This window comes from Dasypus novemcinctus, chromosome 1, assembly GCF_030445035.2.
Source record: "Dasypus novemcinctus isolate mDasNov1 chromosome 1, mDasNov1.1.hap2, whole genome shotgun sequence".
NCBI classification, from domain to species: domain Eukaryota; kingdom Metazoa; phylum Chordata; class Mammalia; order Cingulata; family Dasypodidae; genus Dasypus; species Dasypus novemcinctus.
This window is the reverse complement of record NC_080673.1, coordinates 26,335,025-26,347,055: the sequence shown is the minus strand read 5'-3', so window position 1 is coordinate 26,347,055 and position 12,031 is coordinate 26,335,025. Positions and strand designations below refer to the sequence as shown.

Here is a 12,031-nt window from a genome sequence, read left to right as displayed (position 1 = left end):
TCTTTGAAAGGTACTATACTGTAACAATTTTCACAAAACTACATGTACCACAATTTTGACTACCAACTATTCATACCTTACCTAATTTGACTCTACCTCCTACAAGCTTTACAACCCATTGAATTTCAGTAAGTATTTATTAAACTCCTATTATATGCAAGGCAGTGGGCTGGGTATTGAGAACTAAACAAATAAGACAAACGGGAAATTCACAATACCCTATCTTCCCGGAGACCACTCTCCTTCACCAAGAACATACCTATTAATCCTAAAACACCAAACTTGCTTTCTGCTTCAGTGCTTTCATTAGCTTTTGTTTATCCAACCCACATTTGTCTCTCTTTTTCTAAATCCATACACCAAATTAATTTATATTTCAAAATCTAGCTCTACATTATATACAGTTTTGCCTTGTTTGAAATTTTTTTCTGCACTAAATAGAGGTTCTGAATTTCTAGTTCTCTAAAAAGATGACCTTATAAACTTAGGTTTAAGGACATGTTTTATATGTCCTATCACCCATGTAGCAGCAACTGAATTCATGCTGGACAGATGATAGGAACAAGAAAATCTTTTGTTGTCTAGAATTGTTGTCATTTCATTTACTTTCAAAGGAGATTTTAGAGGAGAGCAATCATCAGAGGAGGAAGGCTGTGTTAAGTATTAGGAGTCAGTCCTTGCTCTGCTACTAACTGTCCTTAAAAGCACAGACAAGTTATTCAAACTATCCCAGTCTATGTTTTATGGGGAAGATGGAGATCATAACTCACGGCTCCTCATATTGTTGAGAAGTTTCAAAGCTATAATGTGTATAAAACATTTGGCACAGTAAATGGCCACAATTATCAGTATCCATCCTATAAAATATCTTGATAGTTTTCTACACCCATAGTCTAAATTCAGTCTTCATGGCAGTTTTGTTTGTGTTACTTAATGCCCTTCTTACTTCTATATAACAAAAAGAGGAAAGTAAAACTCACTACATTTTAAAACTCCAATTGTCGTTTGCATTTTCTTCTTTTTTTTGGAACTGTTTCTTCATTTTGCTATTGGAAAAAATCTTGATCCAATTATGCCTTTAGACTTTCTTATACTTGGCACATATGGAATAGGACCTTAAAGGATTGTTTAAAAGCTGGAAAATTTAAACTCCCTTTCCCACTTCCTTATATTGTAAGGAATAGGAAAAGTCTTTGCTTTATTTTTTGTTAAGTGATAGCATTTCCAAGATGCAGTAAATATGAAAACAGCAGAAAAGTACTTTGGAAATAAACCACAAGGCAACAACCCTGTGCATCTAAACATTCAATCCTGCACCGTCAGCGTGAAAACCAAGCAGAGTGCCTGGCAAATGTTGGAACAAGGGAGTACTATGCACAGGACTAAGGTGCTCAACGCATTTTTGTACAGCCATATCGTAGATTTTATGTCAGGAAGAGAAAGAAGTAATAGGCTCTTTTAACTAGTTCACAGACTTCCTAGAATAACCATAGAAGAACTGTGGATTTATTGGAGCTGTGGTCATTCCATGGGAGATGGCCATGATTCTGTTTATTTTGGACCATGCCTTCCCAGCAGTATCTTTGCAATCATCGATTCCCAATGGTATTCACATTTAAAATATGCACACCTTATGCCAAGAGGCTTATCAGGAAACATGTAAAAAAGTACCCACAAAACAACTTAGCCAGAAAACAGAAGTAGCCCCTACTTAAAGAATAATACTGATTTCTTAATATAAGTAGTCTGTGCACGCAGGATTATCAAGAATCATTCAGGAATTCTCACCATCATAAACTGATGAAGGGAAGGTTTAGCTGTATTGAATGAAATTAATTGATCTCATTTGACTTCCTGAAATTAGTTTTGGCATCACTCTTTTTTTTTTTTAACAAGTTATTAGGGAAGTTATTATACCCTTAGTGAATCAAACTACGGCTGACAGTTGCATTCATGGGCTGAAGCAAACTTTCACAAGTATTTACATGAGAAATAGGCAAAAATAATATCAAACTTCATTCAGAAAACTTCAGCCGTGAGTCCTATAAATGATCTTTGTGTATTTCCTCCTACTTAATTAAATGTCACCCAAGAATGAATTTTGTGGATGGCACTCAGTTTACTAAAGGGTGACAGAGGTAAGACTTCATGGACTCAAAAGGAAATGAAAAGTAAAAAGTTACAAGTGCAAACGAAGTGTTTTGGTTATATTTAAGCTTTGTTCAAGCTATTTGTAACTAGCATTTTAGGTCCACATTTTTAGCCAATAAATAAATAAATTCAACCAAGTTCTAATTAGCATTGCCTGAAGGGAGAATACAATTTTAATGTTTACAGGTTTTCCAGTTTCTTCAAACTTTCTAACAACCCCCTTTCACCCATTTTCACCTAAGCCTAGAGTAACCACTCTCTAACTTCAACTTCTGTTCTCCAAACATTTAGAAACAGAAATCATTCATTTTAGCGAAGTCTCCTGTTTATGCTTTATGAGGGAAAAAATAATCACATTAATTTAAATATAAAAATAAAGAAAAATAGAATGGTCTTCTATTTAATTATCTGGAGAGCTCTTTTAGTGATATTCCATGATGTCAAGAGGTATTCAGTAAAATTAGTCTTTGTGTTCTCTTTCCTCGTTCTATTTCTTCCCTCCAGCTCTTTAATATTGACTTAACTATAAGACTGTATGCCAATGACCACTTCCACATTTTGTAGTCTCTAAAATGTGGAGGTTTTATATGGAATTATGCTATAGACTACTAAAATATAATAGCATACTTACTAAAATTGCTGCCCTGTGCTTTAGGTAGCTCTGATATGCAAATGAGGTTTAAATTTATTCTGTTCTGCCCTAGGCCTCTTACCTTGCAGACTGGATTCTGCCCATATAGCCTAGATTCTTTTTTTTTTTTAATCCTTAAGTGACAACCCTATCTAAATCTGTCAAATAAATTATCAGAGTTTTTCAAACTATATAGGACAGGAGTGAATAGTACAAAACCTTTCCGAACAAGCTAGTCCTTTGATTTTCATTTGGTTCTGGACTGCTTTTACAATACCTTCCTGGATGGGCAGGGAGAATGAGAGGGAGCAGCAACCATGAGCTGGGGGATTAGCTTACTTTCTTCTATTTTCATATTTTATTAGCCCTTCCTGTTGTTTTCTTGATAGATCTTCTCTATTGTACATCGCTTTGTACCTTTAAGAACTAATCTGCCTTTTACAAGCCCATTTTGTGTTCACAGAGTAAGTAAAAAGAAGTTTGTTTTTGCGCTGTGACAAGCTACTTTCTAATTATAATGAGAATAAGAATGGAATTTAGTAAGGAATGAGATTGACTTCTTTCACCTTCCACTTTCTTGTCCATGCACTTAAAGAAGGAAAGAACTTAGGGCAGCTATAGCTAGAAAAACATCTTTTTGTCTCCCAATGAACATTTAATAGTTTCTTCAAAGCTGAAAGATTTCAGTCATGACTTTATGTACATATCTGCCCCTAATTAATTGAAAATAATGACACTATTGAGGCCAAGTTAGCATAATTCCTTGAAACGAAGACCAGCGTTGGTGGGATGAAGGAATGGAAGGAAAGGAAGTCCTGCGCAGGGATCAAATCATTTTCCCTCAATTTCTGATTCATCATCTGTTTGGGAAAAGGAATAAGTGAAAAAAGATTTACGTGGGTTTCTTGTTGTTTTGGTTTTTGATGAATTTTTTGTCTTTTTGTTTTAAGAACATTGTTTTAGAAATACCTTCACCAATGTGCAAAGAAGTGTTCCAGAATGTCAATTATATGTTATAACAAAAATAGGAAACTACAGAATTGTATGCTGGAGTTCTGATCTGTAGCACTTGCCAACTTCAATGGTGTAAATACTTCTACTATGAGTGATTTCAAGCTACCAACTTAGCTGCACAAAGAATTGCGAAGAGATGCACATAACCAGCTCTTCTAAGCTGTTATGAGTTACCTTCAGCCCACCAATGTTCAGGAAATGAGTATTGTTTAAATAAATTAAGGTACATTTATACAACACTACAATATTATCCACATTATTGCATGTACATTAAAAGAATGTGGTAGAAATTGATCATTATATTAATATAATACAAAAAGGCTTCAAGGTATGTATTATTAATTAAGAAAAAATAAAATGTCATATCCATAAAATTGATGTAAAATACATATTATATCTACAGAGATTTGACTAAATAATGCCATATACTATATAGAGAATTTTACCTATTATTTCATTGAATATTCACAACGTCTTGATGAGGCAACTATATACATTATCTTCCTCACTTAAGAAAATAAGAGTAAAAGCATCAATTAATAGATGAGTAAAAATTTGAGAGAGTGGAACTTCAAAGTCCACTCTTAAGAAATCCTCTTATCTGTGCTATGAAATATAGGGGAGAATTTGTAATATTTTATGTACCAATTGTTAACAATTTTTGGAATATGAAAAGAAGGTGAACGAGAACAGATTTCATACTCAAAGTCAGCGTTTCTATAATGTTTGAAAATTTTTCATATAATTACTTATGTGAAGATTTTTATTTCTATATCAACCACATCTTTGTATCTTGCCAGAGAGAGAAAGCAGACATTTTACTTGTTTGTGAAATTAGTAGAATGAAATCTAATACTTTATTAGAACATCAAGCAGTCATAAATGCATTTGTAATATACAAACAGCAACAACAAGTATCAATGTGATTCTGTTACATCAATTGCAAAAGATTTGTTTTCCAGTTTGGAAATTATATTAAAAAGTTGCAGGGAAAAATTAGGGGAACTCAGGGGGGTAAAGGACAAACTATAGATACCATATCATTTGAAGTTTTCTTGAGATATTAGAGATGCCCATTACAGAGGGGTGTAGGCTAGGGGGAGGCATTCAGTTTTTCTTCAAATGCTGAAAGATATTGTTTCAACTCAACTCCTGAAGGGCACAGGTTGCAGTCGCTATAAGACCAAAGAATGCACTCGGCACAGTGTCAGACAAAAGCTTTCTAGGGACTTACAAAGAAGAGAGATTCTCTCTGTTGGCAGTGATCCAGAGAATGAATATAGCACTCCACAGAGGTGGGAAAGTGAAGGGCAATAAATAGGGCTTCAGAACAAAGGCATTTCATAAGAGTTTCTGCTGGGGTCACATGACAAACATAAATAGGGTCTGGTGATGTTACTGTAGGAAGTGAAGCAGGCTAGTTTAGGGAATAAAAAGACAAACCTGGAACTTGGAAGAAAAGCATGGCCGTGGAACACATGGTCGTGGGAACCTTTCCTTGAGAGAAAGACCCCACAAGATGGCTGCATGAAGACCCCTGCGAGAATTCCCCATTTGAAATGGGATTTCCTCCAGGATCAAAGAAAAGCCCCAGATATTATCAAGAGGACTTGTCTTTGCCCATACCCCGCAGGGAATTGACAGGTGGGGTAACCAATCAAAAGAGCAAACAGCTGTGACTTCTCCCTTGAATATTAACAAGGGGTGGGGTAATTAATGATTTAAAAAGCAAGTGCAGAGACAAAATTGCCCTGTTTTTGCCTTTCAAGCTCTGCCTGGACAAACCCACAAGTACATCTGGGGACTTGCAAAATGTGATAGGGATTTGTAATCTGTAATGGGGATTTGTAATCTGTAAATCAACCCTTTTTACCTTTTTTTTTTTTTTTTTTTTTGCCCTTTTTCCTCTCTTTGCCTGGACCATGATCTGTTATTTTCTTTCTCTCCTCTCATTTTCTTAATAAACTACCAGCCTAACTAAACTGGCATGTACTTAAATTCTTTTTTATAACAGAGCCAACAACCTAGGAAAAAATCTGGCAACAGAAGGAACTGTACAGCCTGGAGAAAATTATAGTCTGTGATACCATCTGTACCTTGTTTCCTTGTGGGGAGGTCTGTGACATTTTTAACTTGTGCCCTGGGGCATCCAGATGGCTGCATACTAGGGGCTGAGTTTCTCTTAGGGAGGGGCAACCAGAACCCAGGACCCATTGGACCCCCCACAGATATTTTTCTTAAAACATTACTTTAAAGAAGGAACAAGATTTATTATGGAATGCCAGAAAGTTCAGAACTGGAAAAAATGAGTAGATGATACAGAAAGATGCAATTCATTTAACACTTAGAAAATAATTTTGTTAAAAATTTAAAATTTTGAAATATCAAAATATTTTCTAAAATATAAATCTGCCCACGTGGATTTTTTTTATGACTACATAAATAAATAAGCAAATTTCTCAATAGAAGAGTTTAGGGTGACTATCTTTCTAAGATGTTGTAAAACAAAATCCCACCACTAAGTGAAAGACTAGACTAACTCTCAAGTATTTTCTAGTCCTATAATTCTATGAAAAGCCATAGTGTAGGTTTAGCTTGATTAAATCCACTAGAAACTTTCAGTGATAACAGAACAGATCAACTTGACTCACCATTTACCCCACAGCCATTCATCTTCCCACCCAACTGAAGCTAGTTGGTAAGATAGGGAACCAATAGATGGATCTGGAACCTGGCAGAGAGTCCACGTGGACATCCGTAACCCCCAAGATGGCTGCTGCAAGACCCATTCCCCCACCAGATTCTTCCATCCAGAACAAAGACTTCTTCTGGAAGCCAGGAGAAGCCCCAGATATTCCCCAAGGACTATATCATTGGGCCTGCATGGGAGATTGATGGGCGGGGTAATCAATCAAAACAGCAAACAGCTGGGACCCTTCCCCTGACATTAGTAAAGGGGTGAAATAATTAACGGTTCAAAAAGTCAAGCACGAGGCCTGAATGAGCACTGGCTCTTATGTTCTCTCACCTCTCCACCTGTTCCTGCCCTCGATGCACTGCTCTTGCCATTTTTTTCTTTCTATGTGGCCATTTAAGTAAAACTTGGGCATTTATGATCTATAACAGGGAATTGTAGTCTGTAAATCAGCCTGCTTTATCACTTTTCAACCCCTTCCTTTCTACCTGGGACCCCTGATCTGTTATTTTCTCCCATTTCTTATCCCTCCTTGCCTGAATAAATTACTGACCTAACTTACCCAACGTGCTCTTGAAATTCATTTCTGCAGCATAGTCAAGAACCTAGCGGACTTACTGATATTCTACTATAAAACTTTTGTAACTACTAAAAAATAAATAAATAAAATCTGAAGGGAAATCAGTCATCCTAAAATTAAATATTCTGTAAAAGTATTACTTGTGAGGTCAAAATAAAGACATTTTTAGACAGATAAATAAATAAATAATAAATAAATAAATAAATAAATAAATAAATAAATAAAAGAACCTAAAACAAAATCTGGTAACACAACCATGAAATTCACATATGGGATTAGAAGATTCTCAAGCTTGACTGGATCCTGATAATATCTTATCTAAGAAATACCTTATAAATCCCCCAGAATCTCAGACCTACATCTCCTCCAGAAAAGGAGGCACTTTCTCCAGAAAGGTTGGTAGCTCTCATGTTAAATTTAACACTCAAGATTTCACCTTACCCAAACCCCAGAGTGTTCCAAGAAATTTGGAATTCACATAATACCATGAAATAATGGGATTAGGTCAAAACCAAAGTAATTTAAGGAACAGACACAGAATCCAGAGCCACCAATTTTCACTTTCCTTATAATAAAATTTTATAGTAAACAAGTGGGCTTTCTTATTTTTAAGAAGTTACTTAGGCACTGGAAATTGCCATGATAAAAGTGAAACAGATAATAGTAAGATTAATTGTTTACTGATTTTTTTGTTTCTATTCTCATGTAAATTATGCTAATAAATGCCCAGGCTTAGTTTGTTATTCTGCATTACAAGAGCATTCTGAGAAAGCAGATAGAAATAACTAACTGTGTAAACTCTTGGCAAAATTTCAGTTATTAGGATCTTCTCTGGATCTTGAAAATAATCGCTAGAGGTCAAGCAGATAAGCAACGTTAAGGCTTTTTCTACCATTTCAGAATTGAGGGTCATTTGAGAATTTAAGTTGTGATAAGAGAAGTAAACAGGCTCTATAATGATTGTTTCCTCAGAGATATAAACATGTCTCTCTTTTAGTATTATTTTATATGTAAAATACGCTCATCTTGGATCTTCCTACTGAGATCCAGCTTCCTTTATGTGATTAACATTATCTCTTTTCCTTCCCCAAAGAAAAGTTTCCTAGATGGCATCCACAGGCTCTTCTTGGAGTGTTTTTGGTGATAAATTGGTTTTCCTTTCTATTTTCATCCTTTTCAGATTACAATCAGGGATTTTATTTGAAGCAACTGCTGTTATTTTCTCAAATCTTCTTTGGCCATTTTTTTAGCTAGATTATATATTAAGACCCTACAAATAAGCTAAATTATGGCTAATGAGATGAATTTTTAAAAAGGAAAATGGAATTGAAAATCTGCTTCTCCGACTGGCTCATTCTCAAAAGTTCTCAGTTTTGTTTCTGATGGTGCCGATTCACTTGCCATCAAGGCTAAGTTTATAGTTAACCCGCGGCGTGCTGTGCGTCAGCGACAGCCAGTCCATCGATGACTTGAACAAATGGGCCCCTTTTCCTGTTTCTCCTTTCACACTTGAAGCAGAACACATAGCATTTGTGACAGGGAGCACTTGGGTACAAAGCGAGGATCTACAGAGACTATCTGCCTCTTCAGAAACTGTTGTGAAGTGGTCAGACTGCTGCTCGCCGTGGGCTTGCCGGCCGGGGGATCCTTCCCAGCTAGCTGCTGGAGCAAGCGTGGACAGCTTCAGCCAGCTGGGGGTGGCGTTCAGATGCAGAACGGGCAGGCACCCCAGAAGGTCGTTTGTGGACTGCCCGGGCGCCACGCGGACCCCGCCCTGCGTCGGTCCATTGTCTCTCCTGTTCTGCCGCAGCGGTGCACCTGCAGGCCTCCCTCTGGAGAAACTTAAGGCCCAGGCTTCAAACACACCAGCCCCGATCCCGCAGCCGAGCCCCGGGGCTTCTGTGGGGAGCAAGCCTGAGCAGGACGTTGTGCAGCACGTTGGCAAAGATGACCCAGGGGTCCCTGAGGAGCCCAGAGGGAGGAAGGGCGGCGCTCCTGGGAGAGCACCTGCCGGGGAGGGTGACGGGGCACAGGCTCCGGCGAGCACTGCCACCCACACCTGTCCATTTGCCTCGAGTGCTTGGAACCCGAGAGCAGCACCACTGAGTCCGCCACGTTTGCACCTGCAGAGAACATTCCGGATCTTCCTTACGATCACAGCAGCTGTTTGGAGGGTGTTGCCGGTGAGCCCTGCCCTGAGAGAGAAGGAAGGGGAGCCAACGTCACGGCAAGGTCCCCAACGTCCTCCTCTTGGTGCGCTCTGAGTCCCAGGAGGCCCTCGGCAGGTTCCGGCAGGTGCGGGTCGTTCTGTGTGGCTGTGTGGGCCCCGACAGCTACGCCATCTGTCACCTGCTGGAGGAAAGCGTGCTCAGAGACCCGTGGGCAGGCACCTGTGGGCTGCTGGTCATCGCCACCCCGAATCTCTTCCCGAGGAGCTGCGCCAGAGGTTCATGGCCTACCTCTTTCAGGGTGGGAAGGTGCTGCACCTGTCTTCTCCTGCACTTTTGGTGGCCTCCAGGTAACAAGCAAGTATGTGAAATGGTTTTATTATACACTAAAGCCTATTAAATAGCAGGTTTATTTCTAGCCTCGTTTCCAGTCCATCTGTCTTCTCCCTTGTTCCCATATCAGTACAGTACTGCACTGAGTAGAGGATGGAAAACCTTTTTCCCTGCTTTCATGAAGGCCAGTTGTTGTTTTTTTCTTCTACCTACAGCTGGGGGACTGGAGCAGGCCCCACAGCTCAGTTTTCACCCGAGTCACTGGGACCCACGTACTGGCAGACAGCATCGTAGTGCAGCTGCACCAAAGCCCTGCTCAGCTGTCTGTCCCGGCCCAGCTGACGTCCCACCCTTCCAGCCTGGGGTCCCAGCCCACCAACATGCAGTCGCCCTCTGCCTTGGGAATCAGAGTCTCCAGCACGTTTACCCTCAGGCCCCCCAGGACTCGGCCTTCATCTCTCCAGCACACACAGGTGCCTGGGGTCAGGACATCTCCAGTTGTCATCTTGGTGTTGTAATCCTGGCCGCCTTTGTGAAGCTTCTCCACAAATCGTACTGGTAGGTCCCTGTGCAACCAATGCTGGCTCCTGGGGGTTGGCTGCTTTTTTTTTTTTTTTTCATAGATGAATGTTCATTTTTTATTTTAATTTTAATTTTGCAACCTTTTACGTGGCCTGCAGGAAGCAAGCATACTTAAGCTGCAAATTTTCACCATTTAGCCCTCAGGAAAGACTCAGGGTCCGAGGTACCATCAGACAGGCAGTCCAACATGCATCTGTTCAGCATGCAGCAATCCTGCCAACTGGTGAATGTCAGGGCCGGGCCACCTCGGCGGCAGGCAGCAGGGGAAGCGGCGTTAAGGCAGGAGCTGGTTTGACTTCACAGCTTAGCCCGAGGGTTGTCAGGATCTCCTTAAGTACTTCGAGTCGTCTACAGTTGGCTTGATTTGAGCAAATCAAAATCTTCTTGCGTTTGTACTATCGAGGAGCTGGGACACAGTTCCAAGTGCCCCTGGCAAAGCACAGCTTCTCCTCCACAAGCCCCGAAAGGTACCTGCAGGATGATCCTGTCCCTGGCCTCGTTCTCCAGGTGGCCCTGGAGCTGGCCTCGGCCGAGCAGTTCCCCGAGGCCTGCCTCGTAAATGCAGCCACTGCTCTGGACGCTGAGCTTCTCCTCACTCTGCTCAGCCATGGAGAAGGTGATGGAGCTTTACATGCCTCCTTAGAAACACTGGATTTTACTCAGCAGGTTATTGGGAACCTTCAAAGGCTTTTAAACAGGGGAGAACCATGTTAGATCTCTGCTTAAGATAACCACACTGCATCCACAATAGTATTTAATTTAGAAAGTGAATTGCTCCCTACTGTTCAATATTCAATATTTCTTACAATGCGTCAAAACCCACAATGTTCAAGTGCATTCTTATCTTTTTGGAAAACCTTTGAGTGCCCAAAACTAAACTATATCACACAAAGAATATTAACATCCATAATATCATTACACAATGGCCAATATTAAAATGTGTCATACTTTGTAATTTAATAAATGAAAAATTGTATCACATCTCTGTTTTGAAGGTACATTTATTTAACTTCTACTGAGGGTAAACGTTTTTATATGTATATTCATATTTTTTAAAAGATTTATTTTATTTATTTCTATACCCATCATTGTTTGTGCTTGCTGTATGCACTCTGTGTCCGTTTGTTGTGCACTAGTCCTCTTAAGAGGCATTGGAAACTGAACCCCGGACCTCCCATGTGGGAGGGAGGTGCCCATTGGCTTAAGCCACCTCCGCTTCCTACTTGGTGTGTCTCTCATTGTGTTTCCTCATTGTGTCTCTTCGTTGTGTCATCTTGTTGCAACAGCTCACTGTGCCAGCCTGTTGCATCAGCACACTGTCTTGCTCATCTTCCTTAGGAGGCACCAGGAACCAAACTGGAACCTCCCATGTGGTCGACTGGCATCCAACTGATTGAGCCACTTACTGTATATTAGTTTTAAATATATATATATTTCTTTTTCACTATGTTGTTGTAACCTTTCTGGAGTTAAAGGCAAAGTTGTTGTACAATGTAGTTTAATAAAACGAGAGGTCTCCTTAAATAAAACAAGAAATTGTTTCTTGATTGTTTCCATTAGCAACCAAGAACTGCCTCTCAAAGAACCCTAAGCTTTTAAATCCATGTAAAATATTTAGTTTTAACTTATCTAGACCTCAGGGTATGTATTAGTCAGCCAAAGGGGTGTTGATGCAAAATACCAGAAATTGGTTGGTTTTTATAAAGAGTATTTATTTGGGGTAGGAGCTTACATATACCAGGCCATAAAGCATAAGTTACTTCCCTCACCAAAGTCTATTTGGAGCAAGATGGCTGCAGGTGTCTGCTAGGGTTCAGGCTTCCTGGGTTCCTATGTTCCTGGGGCTTGCTTTACTCTGGCTTCAAGGTTCCTTTCTT

At 39.7% G+C, this 12,031-nt stretch overlaps 1 pseudogene; it reads left to right on the top strand.

Moving 5' to 3' along the window:
- Positions 1–1,563: 1,563 nt before the first annotated feature.
- On the top strand, positions 1,564–10,868 carry LOC101424836 (biotin--protein ligase-like; annotated as a pseudogene).
- The last annotated feature ends 1,163 nt before the right edge of the window (positions 10,869–12,031 follow it).